A 16,628-nucleotide genomic window follows, 5' to 3' on the forward strand; every position below is an offset into this window, starting at 1 on the left:
GTATTTTTGCTTCCTGATCACGAATCCGATGCCAGAATTGAGCTACACATCACAGGAACTTCCTAACCTCAAAAAACAGGTCAAAAATAACAAAAATTCACAATAAAAAAGTGTTATAAAAAATACAAAAAAATTTTTTTTCTATATTCAAATGTTCATTTATTTGGTTAATACCCCACCGAACGTAAATTCGCAGTCAGAATTGATGGTTCTTTTTCTAACCTAAAAAGACGGGTCGATATCACGAATTTTGATATACGGGGGTTTTCGGGATCGCTGATCACGGATCCGAGGTCAATTTTGCCTCGACAACCCACATATTCCAAATTTGACGTGAATGTGTTATTTTTTGAAAATTTGGCCGGCCATCTTTAATTTTGCAAAATTTACATCGGATCCGTGATCAGCGACCCCGAAAAACACTGTATACCAAATTTGGCGCAAATGTGTTATTTTTTGAAAATTTGTTCGGACATCTTGGATCCGCCATCTTGAATTTTGCAAAATTTACCTCGGATCCATGCTCAGCGACCCCGAAAACCCCCGTACACCAAATTTGACGCCAATCTTATTTTTTGAAAATTCGTGATATCTGACCTTAATTTTTTTGTGGTTAGAAAAAGAACCATCAATCAGTGAACATTTGAATATAGAAAAAACATTTTTTTGTATACTTCCTAGCACTTTTTTGAGAATTTTTGCTATTTTTGACCTGTTCTTTGAGGTTAGGAAATTCCTGTGATATGATAGCTCAATTTTGACACCGGATTCGTGATCAGGAGGCAAAAATACTACAGATAACATATGTCGCATGAAAAGTAGACAACTTTTTTTTTTGTGTGTGGCTATGAAATCAACATTAAACAAGTCTAGTGAAATTTGGTTATTTTTTCAAAATTTCAAAAATTAGTGAAATAAATCCTTGTGCCGAAAGGGTTATATTTATGAAAATAGTTTAGCCTAACCAAAAATATCAAACTGAAAACAGCAAACGAATACAAAATGCTAAATCACTAAAAAGTCAACGTTTTGAAAATTTATCTGTTTTGTCTTTTGAACGTTTTTTGTTTTTTTTTGAGTTTGGCAGTTTTTTTAAGTGCGAAATATAAAGTGATGTGTTTTTGTATTTGTCTGCTTTCTTCAATGTGAGATTTTTTGGTTAGGCAAAAATATTTTCATAAAAGTAACCCTTGACGGATCCTTTTGGCACAAGGGGGGACATACAGGTGACAAAAGTACCCAAAAATAAAGAAAAAAATAACAATACCTAACAATAGAGTTGGAATATACCGGCAAAATTTGTTTATTAAGAGGGCTCTATAGCAAATAGCCAGCCAACAATAAATTTTTATAGATTTTATTAAACAGTTTGAATATGAATTAATGCACAAATAACAGACTTTTCTCCATTCTAACGCAGATTTTCTATAAAATGGAGTTAGTTTGAAACTCGGATTACTTTTTGTTGTAAAGAAATTTGTAATTTGCCGCTTTTGAACAGGCGGCATCGTAAATTACAAATTTCTTTACACCAAAAAGTAAATTGAGTTTCAAACCAAGTCCATTTTATAAAAAATCTGCGTTAAATTGAGGGAAAGTTTGTTATTTGTGCATTAATTCATATTTAGACAAAGTGTATAATAAAATTTATAAAAATGTACTGCGGGTTGCCTATTTGCTATAGAGCCCTATTAATATTTTACCCTTAGAGTTTACGACAAGTAAAAATCAAAAATGCTGAAAAGTTTTCCAACAGTTTAATTGGTTTATTAAAAATAAATTATTAGTTTGTAAAACCATTTTGTTGATGCTAAAGTTCTACCTAACAGCCAAATATTATACAAAGTTTCTTCCTGCTTTAAGTTAACATTCTGACAAAAATCGATAAGTGTTGCAGACATTTATGATTTTTCATTTTGTTTCTAAGGTGTATCTTTCAGAAGCATTAATGAAAGACGTTTATATGAAAAACATCAAATTTATATTGTGGATACCCATTTTTAATCCAGTAATTAAGTCCAATTGAGTGCTCCTTTGTTTCTACAACTCATAGCAATAATTCCCTTATACAGCGTGGCTCATTTTTGTCATGAAGTGTATGACTTCGGCTGTGAAATTGATAAGAGTTGGAAATTGAATTTGTTAAATGGTATATGGTTCAGTTAATAAATAAATCTTTTAATCTTTAACTATTTCAAAGTTTGAACACAGCATCAAAAAAGTTACACAATTCAAGGTAATGTTAAGAACCACTTGATGCACTCTTTTTTAATTTTCATTTCTACTTAAAATATGAACGAACTTGTAAATATTGTACATATAAAAACTTTATACATGTCTACATAATGTCGCTTTACTAATAAAATAAGCACTACAGTTGAGAATAACTGAAGCTGTAACATGGAATTTTAACATCAAATGATAATTTTATTGCTCTTGTTGCAATTAGCAGGATTAAGTTTGTAAATAGTATGTAGTCGAGGGAGTTTTGCTTTGCAAAATACATATTAAGTGAATCTTTTCGGTCAGTCGAGTGATGAGGTATTTGAAGTACAACTTAATTCGAAAGTGATTGTGTTCAGAATGTGATAAAAGTATGCTTTACTGTTTTTCATTATAGTAAAATCAATTTGGTTATTATTTATAAAATATTTTATCCAAAATATGAATAAAAAAAATAATGTTGAGAGTTTAGTGGTGATGTTTTACAGGAGATTGATCTGCCTTTAAGGAGCAATAGAGGATATAAACTCTTATTTATTTTCTAATTTTGCCCCATGTTGGGCGCCAAATTGACACTTTAAGCCATAATTTGTCACTGAGTACATACATAAACTTTGATTTGATTTTAAATCACTTAGGTAATACAAATTTAAAAAGTAACATCCAAGATGGTTATTTATTATTTTTTATCTATTTAATATAGGCTGTGATAAAATAAGTGATTGAAAAATTTATTAGTTCTATTATAGGTTTTACCAACTTTATTGTTGTTGCAAGGTTATCGTTTATATTCTAAATTGACTTTAGAATAATTGTAAAACTCTAGTTATGGTACCTGTGATAAATTATTTAATATTGCCATCATATTAAAATCCATATTTTTTATGCAGATCTACTTCCTATACAAAAGCATCCACTATCGTCGTTAGACAAGCTTCCCTAGAATATTTATATAAGAGAGTTTTGTACGGAATTATACAAATTCTTTGGAGGTTTAAAGCACATGAATACCAGGAATAGATTTCTTGGATATTTGAATTATTTCATATTGTAAATTCATGCTGTATTCTATATATTAAGTGATATAGAAATGCGAAAGGGAGACGTATGAATGATGTTTTAGAATAGTTTATTACTAGTGTATTTTTTTAAAATCATGGTTTGCTTTAGATTGATTTATGATAAAATATAGGTAGTAGATTAATAACCTTGCTCAAACTAATATAGGAACTTTTTTTAATACTTAGTTAAAATGTTATTTTGTATTTTTTTGCAAATTTGTGCCATGCCTGCCTGATATAATTCATATTAAGCAAAATATGAGTAAAACTAACATTTTCAGCTCGTCTAAAGTATCTGAGCATGTAAACTGTCCAAATTATTTTTTCTATAAATTTTTGTTGAATTGTCATTGGTTTATGTTCTTAAAATTATATTACAATAAATACCACATTTTCAAGGAATGCTACATATCCTTAGGTAAAGCCCATTTCATACTTTTCATGTTCATATAAAGGCTCGTACTATATTTAAAAAAAATTATTATATTTGGAGAAATGAAATTTATCTGAATCGTCAATTAAATTAAATTATATTCGATACAGAGGAGCATGCAGCAGCATCGTATATTTTGGATAAATCCCATCTTCTCCCTATTATTTGTTTTAAAATCATATGTGTTAATTGTTTATGTTTTTGAAGTTTAGATTTTATGTCTGTACCATTAGGTAGTTGATAATTCTTGAGCGAGGGCTGTGTCTTAGATTTTAGTTTACGCAAGTTATCAAGCACAAAAAACTGGTTGCTATATAACAATGTAATTATTTAATAAAATATATATATATTGACCACTGTATAAGTATATATGCATAATTAAAACATATTTAAGATTCGAGAAGATATATACACAGGTTCTGTCTGTGTAGATTTACGTTGAAGGACCGACGAGGCAGGGTTCTAGTTGGATTTTACTAGGGTGGCTTCGTTGGTAGATTGTTAAGTTCACGGAAGGTGTTAAAACTATTTTTGTATTTAAAATCTGAGAGTTTTTAATTTTTGTAAGTTGTTTTTGGTATATTTATGTTATTGATATTAAATTATTTTCTAGTTAAGTTTGTATGTTATTAATATTTTAGGAATATATTATTTGTATAGCCTATTGTTGTTTCATTAAATTCCCCCTTTATTCCCAGAATTTATAAGAATTCCAAAATCATAATTTTTTACAGAGTAAATTGATGACAGTTTACCTTTGAGTACTTGTTCCAGATAGTTCTTTAGTAAATATTTATGCCTCAAATTAAAAAAAATCATATCCGTTGAAAAGGCAATAAAATCGGTGTGATTACATCTTTTGAATCTACAGAATATACGTTATTTATTTTAACTTTAACGTTTTCTTACGCCGACATTTTCACGATTCTCTGTACTTTCTAGGTTAGGTCAGAAAACTGCGCGTATGTCAATTCTTTAGTTGCGTTCCATCACACCGTATTTTTGGTTTATATGCAAAATACAACAAATTATATATTATCGTAATTAATAAGTAATTTACCTCGTGAAATTTTAGTGAGTGTTTCGTGAATATCTACTTTTCAAGTCATTCTTGAGAAAATGAGGGCAATTCCAAAAGGGTGAGTACCATTTCTAAAAATATTAGATGGTTTCTGCTATGGCAGGAATGAATGTCTTCTTAGAAAGATGTGATATGAAAAACATTGGGAAATAAGAATAGTAAATTATATTATTCTTTTCTAAATTTCCATCAAATACGTTTTACTTTTATTGTTTGCTGATGGCATTAGCTACATCGATAAAGTCGTGTTCTTCGGTACCTATGCAAAATTTATTTCGTATACCTATGTAGTACATTTTAGAGTAAATTAATAAGTAATCAGTAACTATACATATACTGTATTCTTTATAACAAATCAGCTAAATTAATTTGGAATTATAAAATGTTTTTATTAAAAATTAAGACTATAAGTAATCAATTTCAGCGACATCTAGCGGTGAAGGATGATAGATTGGACTGAACTTTATGCATTGCTCAAGATTATCACAATTTTTACTGTTATTGAAATATGTGTTTGAAATCTGCTATATTTACTAATATTTCCTTCCTAAAGTAAACCCATATTTCAGTATAGAGGTACTGAAGGACTGCATAATACACTAGGTATATTCTTTTTCGATTTGCTGACATCTAGTGACAGATGATATTATTGTTATTCGAGACAGTTACTTGTAATTGTTTGTGTCTATGGTCAAGGATCTGTCGAATTACTTTGCTACTTGGCTAGCAGATGGCACACCAACCAATTTACACATTACTACATTTTGAAAATTGATTTGGTTCTCGTCACTTCTCGTTATTAATTTTCTTTTATTTAAAAATACATTTAAAGTTTATAATGTCTCGTGGGGGTAGGAGCTGGGTATTAGGGGTTTGGAAGGATTAGTAATTTTTTTTATTAGCTTTTAATTCGAAGCCATGGACCAACTGCTATAATTTTATGCAAAAATTGGTTAAGTAATATAAATATTTTTTTTAGAGAGACGGTTTCTGAATTAGGGTGACTTAAAAAAATATATTTTATATTAAAAGCCTGTTTTTAATAACGTGGATGTAAATTTTGTTTGTTTCCTAAATGTTAATTGGGAAAAAAACGAAACTGTATGTGCTGGCAGTGGTATAAGTGGTTTTGATAAATATGTATTATTTTACAGATGGTTGAAATATCAAGCTATGGGAGAACAAGTCGCTGGAACAAAAATGGTTCCCTTCAAAGTTCCATTGATGGAGGTAAGTGACTTAGAATATAATTCAGAGAAGTCATAGTTTTCTTCAATTAAAAATTTTTAAATGCTTTAAGTGTCGAAATGTGTCAATTATTTATGGTTAACTTGTGCTACTATTCATATAATATATACAGGGTGTTTCAGAAAGACCTTCCGTAAGTCGGGGGGTGATAGTACGACAAAAAATAAGAATTTTTGTCTTATGAGCTATATATCAAACCATCTTTTAAGCATTTGGTGCATATCCCAATACAAACCTACCATTTTAAACATTCCGCTACCGAAACTCAATTTACGTGTCTACAACACCCCGATAATTGTGTTATCCTCTTCTAAACAGAGTGTTGAGATGCCATCTCGAATTTTACACGGTATAATAACACATCTCGATGTATAGATATATGCCGGTAGGTAGTAATTTGTTGTCGATATGGATCTAATCGTTGAGTTCATCTGAACCATCTCGGAATGTAAATGGGAATTGAATTAACCCTGTTAAAAAAACTCGAGGAGGGACGCTGGTTGGTGAATTATCGCCCGTTTCGTTTCAAACCCGATCATGTGCATCGAATTTTGACAGAACAGGAACGGCTTGCGATTTCGGTTTCGCATACAGAGGCGTGCGTAAGTTCAATAAATAGAGTTTCTTCTAAAGGGTATGTAACTACTGAAGTGATAGTTGGCGGATATTACAGGAAAGCGGAAAGAGTAAATCTGAAACCGCAACCGTCGATCCTTATTATTGCGCCATGTTGTGGATTACTTCACTTAAAATTTCCTAAACTGTTAATTTTATCGAGTTGAACCAGGAGGGTATTATCATTCTTCAGGGAACTTATTTTTTATATAGGCAAATTGCAATCGTCATTATTTTATGAACACTGTCGTCTAGAGATGTAATAAGTGGATATCAGTTGTGTTACTCAAAATTTTCAAGCTTTTAAATAATATTTTTCACAATTACCTATTTTAATGTGACTCCAAAGTCTGTTGAAACTTCCTTGTTACACTTTGAGTGGCATATAACCGGTCAAAAACAGAGGAAGAATTGTGACCACTCTTGCTTAACGATTTACAACAAGCATTTTATCGATTTCCTCTTCACCTTTCATTGTTACGCTCCTGGCCGACTCCAATACCCCGGCTTACCTTGTTTTAATTAGCTGTCTCTTTTATGGGCTATCTTTTATAGCGGTTCGCTAGAAGTTCCTACGAATTGCTCTCCGATTTATGTAATATTTTAAAACTTGAACATTTGAACATATTTTAACTAAAAAACATACGCGTGTAGGTATATTTTTGTAGGTACCTATTTGGTTTATCAAACTTAGATTTAGATTCGTGAATGAAGCTTTATTTATTATCTCAGTTGTTGAAATTGAAATCAGATCAAAAACTAATTGAGAATAGAGGACAGACCGCAATTTAAATTGTTTAACAAATATCGTTTGGTATGAAGTAGTGAGGTGTTTAAGTTCCCTTTCACAATTATTATCTTAATTACGTGTAAAAACCCGAGTAAAAACCGTAGTGCTAGAATGCCACTTATGAGAAAAAGTGGTACTTATTACACCATTAAGAAAACAAACATCGAACGTGTAGAAGAAAAGCTATTAGAAGTCCATAAATATTGGAAAACATTGGGAGTTATTGTGCATTACTTTATGTACAGGGTGATCGATTTAACCGAAGAAATGAGTTTTTCTGGGAAACGGCCGAGAAAAATAAATTATTTTAGAAACTATTTCATTTTTGCTTACTTTTACTAGAAGTTAGGGCAGAAATACAGAAATTATCTTAACGACGCTTCAAAAAATTTTTTTCCAGCAACAATGTCACTATAAAGATCCCTTAATTTTGAATATTTTCCCTATATAACATATTCCCATTATTTAAAAAGTTACGGGCAATTCTCTAGTGAATTTCTCTATCTCATAATTATTATTGCAACGACGTAGTCAGCGATATAGATCTTTTTCAATGCCCTTGCTGGTTCAATATATCAATAACTACGGTTCTATTTACAATAAAAAACGTATTCACTATAAACAATTTAATAACACAACTGATACAACAATTACATTAATTTGTAAGAATTACAAACCCACCTATCATATAAGGGAGACCACAGCAATATAAAGAATATCAACTGAAATAAATAAACACAATACTTAATGTTTTAATAGGTGTTCAATGTGAGCACCGTTATTATTTAAACACAATTCGTAACGTTTTCTTAGTTCACTGGACGTAACCTTTTTTAAAATATTGCCATGTATTTCAGTACAAGCAGCAGTGATTTTCTGCTTTAAATGATCAATACTGTTTGTTTTAGTTTTATACACAATATTTTTTAGGGCTCCGCACAAGAAGAAATCCAGAGGGGTTAGATCTGGGTCTCTCGGAGCAAATTGTAAAGGACCATTAGTACCTATCCACTTATTTTCAAAGTGCAAATTTAAATAGTTTTGAACAACTGCAGCATTATGGTAAGGCGCCCCGTCCAGTTGAAATTTGAAGTGGCACATTTTCTATAAGAATAGGAATTTCATTTGCAAGAAAATTGCAATACCTTTGTCCCGTCAAGACACCATTATAAAAGTATGGACCTATTAAATGGCGCCCAACAATTCCACACCATACATTGACACTAAAGTGACGCTGCCTTTGAACTTCTCCGATACTATGTGGCTTTTCGTCCGATCAATGATGAGTATTTTTCCGGTTTGGAATGCCATGACTAATAAAATGACTTTCGTCTGTCTACAAAATGTGGTTATACAAATTAGGATTATCATCTAATGCAACTAAGAATTGAGAAATAAAATTTTTTCGCCGTTCAAAATCTCCAAGATTTAAAACTCTTGCACACTATGTATTTTGTAATCGTGAAATTTGTTAATTTTTAAAACTCTTTAAATTGCATTATATGTCAAATTTAACTCTCTCGAAGCCTTTCTAATCGATGCTTCAGGATGATTTTCAAAATAGTTTATTATAAATACCACATTTTCATCAGCGGTTACCGTTTTTTGTCTCACCCTGTTAACTAAAAATAATTTATTATTCTCAATGCGTATAATCTTGTCCGTAATACATTTTTCTGGGCTTCTCCGAAAATTAATAGCATATCCACTTTTTCGCCATGGGAAAACATTTTATTATTGATACTTTTCAATAACTACTATTAATAAACGATCACAACACTTCAAAAATTAATTATATAAACTCTATAATGATTATTAAAACCTTCAAAATTCTGACACTTCTCATAGAAAATATGTCATGAAAACAAATACTGTTATTTGCCTAGCCTGCTTGCATTTATTAAAAAAAAAAAAGTTCAACGAATAGAATTTACTACATTTATTATAGCTGTTTTACATTGACAATTTATTGATGAATAAATTGACGAAGTTCTTCATGAATTAATTCACGAATTTATTGGTAAACAATGTGGTTTTACACTGCTACAGACTTTTCAAGTTTTTTGACGCATGAATCAGTTCTACCAACGAATCAAAGAAGCAAACAAATTTAAAATATGTCACCTTTCCACTCATAATTGTAGTGATACAACAGCGGTACCGTTTTGACACATATTATATAAATATTAGTGTTTGTAAGTAACAAATCAGTAAAAACAATACAAAACTAGTACGACGCCACACAATTATTTATATATCCCAATAACATAACCTCATTACTGATCTGAGGCTGGAAATCTGTTGGGTTGGTTCTTCCGAACTTCACGAAGAAATTGACGAATATTAGAACATGCTCTAATTCGTCAAGAACTTGATGAATAAATTCATGAAGTTATTTGACAGCACACTTGTTAAATTTTTTGATGAAGCGACTTCATGAATTAATTGATCAATAAATTGTCAATGTAAAACAGCTATTAGAAATATGTGGCAAAAACTTTGGCAATTGGTTTTCACTGTTTAGTTGCATTGGAGAATTTTTTGAAGCGCCGCGACGCCTAGCGTCGTAAAGATAATTTCTGTATCTTGACCCTACTTTCAAGTAAAAGTAATCAGAAATGCAATAGTTCCTAAAATAATTTATTTTTCTCAGCCGTTTCCCAGAAATATTAATTTCTCCAATTAAATCGATCACCCTGTACCACCTGTTTTACACAGTGGCCTAAAAAACAAATAATTACTTTTTAAATAGAATCCTGAGTACAGCTTACAGGAATGAGCAATTTAATGGGATTACCGCTGTTTGTAGTCGGTATTTTATTGGCTTTCCAGCATTTTTTCTTCTGATCCTTCTGATTACACTTAATCTACTGGATTGAGTTAGGACATTAATGGCTAAGTTTAATATTTTCAGGACATTCTAATAAATTATATTGTGGATAAATATCGCAATGTCGGAATATTTAATGAATAACTATAATAATTTGTCAGTAGAACCACCAGGCTTATACTGATTTCGAAATTATAAGTTCTCATCAGTATGTCATAGGTGAGATAACCAACGAATGATATAATTATGTTGTGTATATACAGGAAATTCTCTAGTTTGTCCTAAACTGTCAAATATATTTTTTAAAGTTTGATGGTTTGGTTGGATTTTGTCAGGGTACAACCATACGTATGTCCGATCTGCCACACGTCTGCCACAAAAGTTTTCTTGTGCATAAACGCATATTATGTCTCGCATCTGAGTATTAGAAAAATTGTTGTGACGGAGCATTAAGAATTAACATTGCAGAAATTCAACAATAATCTAAATTCTAATACTAATTAATTGACAAGTTTGGGAAAAACTAGTTTTAAAAACGTTTTTCATTGTTTCTGTTTATTTGCAGAACTGCTTTGATAAAGTGCATCTACAGTTTAAATCACATCGAATCTTTTTAATTCCAATATCTCGAGAATGCTAATTCCTAGCGATGTTAAGAAGGTATACTTTTTAATATAAAGTGAAAAAGAGATTTTGCTACCAGAAAATAACATATAGTGTGTAGCAAAAACTTTATATTTTCTAAGAAGCGACGCAAGTGTCAAAAGACCTTGGAATATCAAATTTCGTTTAAATACATCAATTACTTCGAAGGTTTTTTAAAAAAATATATAAAATAAAATTTTGACTTTCACATAATGTAACTCGGTTACTATCAACATTTGGACTAAGGTAAGTTTGGCCAGATCACATTATGACATCAAAAATCACCTGTTACTCTATGTACAATTCATTGTGGGACACCCTGTATAGTCATGGTGTGAATATGAGTGTTACATCTTACATAAATCTCGAATAACAGCGAGATTCTAGGACGGGGAAGTCGACAGTCGCGAATCCTTCGAATAGGGAGAGGCCGAATGTCACGATCCAAACCGACCTGTCTCCGAGAATATGCGGAGCCACCCCGAAGCGTGATCGAACGTCGACTCTAATATTTTCTCAATCCGATATAAAGGTCAAATTATTTTCACTGGTGTAAAAATTACAGAGTGAAATAGCTTATAAATTCTCAAAAAATGTAATTTAACGACCTTATTACGTTACCAGAACTTATTCAGTTCTGAGCTATTGCCAAAATATGCCAACACAAAGTCCGAAGAATTCAAGAAGAAAGGAATTCATATTAACTCGGAGGAATTCAAGGGGAGTCAGAGGAATTCGAAGGAATTCATGGAGGAAATCAGGGGAATTGCCTTGAGTGGAGGAATTGTAGTGTATAAGCTTCGATTTTGTCAGTTAGATGCCAGCAACATTTGAGGAATATCCGCGGGAATAGTGTCTTCTAAATCAAACACTCTGTGTCGTCGTCCACCAAACGTGACCCTTCGAAGGCTTTAATAATTTTTTACTCGCGTCACACGGCGCCATCGCATCGCGATAAAAGATAGGGACAATCAATAACTGGCCATATGGGAAAGTAATTACTGGTCTCGTGTAGACGGTGGGCGTAAGGTACCAAAGTAAGCGCGGTTACAAATAATGTATAATTGAGGTGCAAGTGTAGAAAGTCGCAGTTAGGGGCTATTATACCCGTTGAGGATAATTGTCCGTGGGCAGAGGCGGCGGATAATTGTAATTATTTTCGCGGGATTATTGCAAGGGATCAAATTAATTGATATCTTGCGTATAGCAGGGTTCGTAGCGGCCGGGAAAACCGGGAATACCGGGAAAAGTCAGGGAATTCGTTATTCTTCATAAAAAACAGGGAATAGTCAGGGAATTTTAAAAATATTCATGAAAGTCAGGGAATTTGATGTTTGCAACTGGAAATTTTGTGAAAGCCGGCCCTGTGTTCTTGAAAGAGAAAACTATTTGTGGTTTTGAAACCTTTATAAGAGGTTCTTAGGGNGTCAGGGAATTTTAAAAATATTCATGAAAGTCAGGGAATTTGATGTTTGCAACTGGAAATTTTGTGAAAGCCGGCCCTGTGTTCTTGAAAGAGAAAACTATTTGTGGTTTTGAAACCTTTATAAGAGGTTCTTAGGGTATAAAAAATATTATGGAGTCCAGTCGAGAAAAAATTTAATGCATAAACACCAATTAGTATGTAAAAATGAACTACAAGTGACCTGGACTTTTTTTTATAAGTCAGGGAAAACCTGGAAAAGTCAAGGAATTCTTCATTACTTTTGAACTATGAACCCTGGTATAGGGTGTCCCAAGTCGGCTAGGATTTTGGCACATCTGCAAGCTGTGATTTCAAATTGGATAAGTCTTTGTTTAGGTAAAATATTTTTGTTTTGCTCCAAGCAACAGTAAATTACAATATCAGTTTTAAAGCATCAATCTTTCGTCTAAGACTAAATACTCTTGTTATAGGTTGAATGATTTCCGAGAGGGCTGCCACGTCATCGATTTACAACTCTTGACGTTTCGAGACACATATCTTCTTCAGAAGTTGCTCTGAAACTCTCTACTTAAAAAATAGTTAAATTACACAAAGTATTTTAAAAGTTATTAAAAAAATTGATTTTCAGGGGCATCCTTATGGGAAAATTTTTATAGGAACTTGTCATGTTATTTTAACGTCCCCTGTATAAATCCGACAGATTGCCCACATATTCTGGGATGTATATGATAAGTTGTTATAGGTATTTGGCGTCCATACATCGAAATTATAGAGTGTATGGCCTATATAACCATCATTTTCATTTATCAGGCTACTTTGATTGAAATATGAAATTGTATTTTTTAAAATGCTTGTAGCTTCTAAACAAAAACGAATCGAACGAATCGATTGAAGTAAAAGTACCTTATATGAAAGTTGCACTCCTGAGGCGATATACCTTCTTAAAGGAGGGGATTGAAATTCACATTTTCTTTAACATGGGGAATGCTAGACACAAAACTTGGCACGAGCATCCTACTAATAAAGAGACAACTCTTCAATATTTTTTCGATCTTTGGTATATTTTATAAAGGAGTGCAACAGTCAACCCCATTGCAATATTTTATTAAAGTAGGCGGATGTCATAACAAATAAATTGTTATTTATCATATTAATAAATTGACACTTTCTGTCAATAAGCTGGTAATTTAATAATAGCATTAAGAATAATTTGCTATTAATTAATGAAAAATGTTTGATAACTTATGACTATGGGACATGTGAAATAAAATTTAATACAAACGAAAAAGAAGAAATGCAAAATTAAATTTAAAGAATATTCTCGAAATAATTTCCATTTTGCTGCAAGCATAACCTAATACGTCTGCCTGAAATATTCTTAAAGCGTAGTTTTTCTAAGGAGGCAACAGAAGTGGCATAAACAATACTTTTTATGTGTCCCCACAAAAAGAAATCCATAGGCGTTAGGTCAGGTGAACGTGCAGGCCAACAAACAGGGGCATCACAACCACGACCAATCCAGCGATTCGGGTAATTTAAATTTAACCATTCTCTATGGCAAGAGTACTATGTACAGGCGCCCCATCGTGCATATACCACCTGACGTGTAGCGAGGGGTACATCCTCAAGTAATGTTGGAAGATTTTCGTTCAAAAATCTAAGATACTCGGCCGCTTCAAGCCTGTGTGGAAGAATAAAAGGACCTACTAGAGTATTTCCTACAATTCCCAATTTCCATCCAAACTTTTAAACTGAAATTATGTTGACATCTTGAAACAAATATTTCATGAATATTTTCTTCCGACCATGAATGAACGTTATGAAGGTTTACTGCAGAAAAATTTGCTTCATCGGTGAAAAGTATATTCATTAGGAAATTTAAGTCATGCCTGGAAATATTAATGTACTTACCATTGACAAAAATCCACGCGGTTAGGTAAATCAGGGTCATTCAATTCTTGCACGGGTTGATGGTGAAAAGGGTATAAAAGATTTTCATGAGCTACATTCCACACAAGACTGTGAGAAACTTGCAGTTGCCTGGACAACCGTCTTGTGCTTGTACCACAGTCTTGTTCTGGATGTTCCAGTATAGCTTCCTCAGTTGCAACAGTTCGGACATTACGCCTTCTTCCGGCACCCTCACGATTGTGCTGAATTTACCAGTTTCGCGAAGCCTTCTTTCCACCGAGGCCAATGTTTGTCTATGAGGAATCGGTCGGTTTGGATATCTTTGGTGGTATAATCTTACTGCAGCGTTACTATTTTTTCTGGAATCAAAAAACACTTGGAGCATGTCGACATATTCGTCATTGGTATAAATATTATTTGCCATAATTATTCTGATAATAAATTAATCAATTGCTACTAATTATTGGTTGACAGAAAGTATCAATTTATTAATATGATAAAACAATGTATTTGTTATGACATCCGCCTACTTTATTTTTACAAATTTTCGCAATTACCCCTTTAGTGAACGATAACGCATCTAATTTTTTTATTAGAAAACTATCGGTTTTATCAAAAAATTACAAGAGGTAAAAAAGTTGCGCAATAAATTAGTCTTCTCAATAAATATTTTTAAATAAATAATTTGCTTCACATAAAAAATTTCTAATAAAATATTGCAATGGGGTTGACTGTTTCACTTCTTTATAAAAAACGCCAATGATCGAACAAATATTGAAAAGTTATCTCTTTATGAGTACCAAGTTTCGTGCCTCTAGCATTCCTCATGTTAAAGAAAAAAATTAAAATGTGAATTTCAATCCCCTCCTTTGAGAGGGTATATCTCCTCAGGGGTGCAACTTTCATATAAGGTATTTTTACTTCATCCTCTTATTTTTGGCTCTACATTTACTAGTATTATTTTTGCAACTTTATTTAAAAACACCCTGTATATTTGAAGACTGTCCCTTCTTGAAATTTTTACAATCCAAATACAATTTTTTTACCAAGTGTCCTTGTTATTCTTCCTTCATCAAACTCGATGTCAGTTTATGTTATTTTCGAGACCCATGAAATACCTGCCTGAAAAAATCCACTGAGGTAAAGTTACGTCATCGTGTCAGGCACTGGCTCTGACATGTCTCCTTCTGAAAAATGACCTCCACGTGAAGCTCAGATTAATGGTACCAGTATTACTTATTCAAATCTCATTCGATTTCCAATAACCGTAAATATGCTGGATCAGATAAAGTTATTTATTTAACGATTCGGTCTAGACGGATTTTCCAAATGTCAGCCGACCTGTATATAGACAGAACAAGGTGTAATAACCCATGTTTTATGCTTCTATTTTACATAATGTGTGTGGTGAGTGATGACGTTTAGATGGCTTATGTGATTTAATTGGTTTAAAAGGTAACGAAACAATTACTTGGTAGAAAGTAAAAATTCTTTGTTTATTGAAAGTGCGTACTATGGATTTTAGTGAATTAAATTATTGAGTTTTTAATATAAAAGTTGTGTACAAAGGTCTGATGTTTCAAAATTTTCTGCTGCTGAAGGATAGTAATAAAAATATTGAGTGGTTTAATAATAATGAGGTAAAATTTGATTGGGTACTACCGTCGGTGGTAACGGTACTACTTAGGTCATTATAAAGCTATTGAGACCATCTCTCAACTGCGTTTATCTTTTGCAAAACGCACCATCGTAGTATAGTTTCTGTATAACTCGTTCCAATTACTGAGATAATAATAGGCAACTTGCATGAAAATGTATTTTTTTTTTGTCATAAATTTGTACCAAGCCTATAATTGACAAAGTGGTAAAAAAATTAATTTCCTTAATGTTACAAAGGACTCCGCAACTATCCTTATGGAAACCGGTCCAGGCCAAATGGTACGAAAGTTTGCCGAATGATAGTCCTCAATGTGTCGATCAGAAAAGTCCATGAGACCTAAGTCTGAGAAACTACTGTTCTGAAGCTACAGCCTTCTGAAGTTATCGAATCCACGCGCTCGATCAAGTCCAATGATTTACGGGCGAGTAAAAGCAAATATTTCTTTATAAAGTGACCAAGCTGGCTGTTTCTTGATGTATTTTCATGTGCTGAATGCGAATTCGTGGTCTGTATCATCCTTCAGTCTTCAGAAAATCGGTGAAGCACCTACTGAAGAACAGCGTTAGCGACACGTACTGCTTGAGCGACATCTTATGTTTTTACGCACGTTGAACACTTATCCGTCATCAGCATATCTGCAGCATTCCTCAGTCTTCAGAAAATAGCTGTAGAAAATTTGACTTGACTATGCTTATGCTGTCGGGC

The 16,628-nt window shown here is 32.4% G+C and overlaps 1 long non-coding RNA gene across 1 annotated transcript; it reads left to right on the forward strand.

Annotated features, from left to right (window-relative positions):
• Window positions 1-4,646: 4,646 nt before the first annotated feature.
• Window positions 4,647-5,993, forward strand: LOC108915561. The gene is made up of 2 exons (XR_001964731.1): window positions 4,647-4,856; window positions 5,953-5,993. It is a non-coding gene; the product is annotated as an uncharacterized LOC108915561 (long non-coding RNA).
• The last annotated feature ends 10,635 nt before the right edge of the window (window positions 5,994-16,628 follow it).

The sequence above is a fragment of the Anoplophora glabripennis genome, unplaced genomic scaffold, assembly GCF_000390285.2.
Source record: "Anoplophora glabripennis isolate ALB-LARVAE unplaced genomic scaffold, Agla_2.0 scaffold726, whole genome shotgun sequence".
Classification (NCBI taxonomy): Eukaryota; Metazoa; Arthropoda; class Insecta; order Coleoptera; family Cerambycidae; genus Anoplophora; species Anoplophora glabripennis.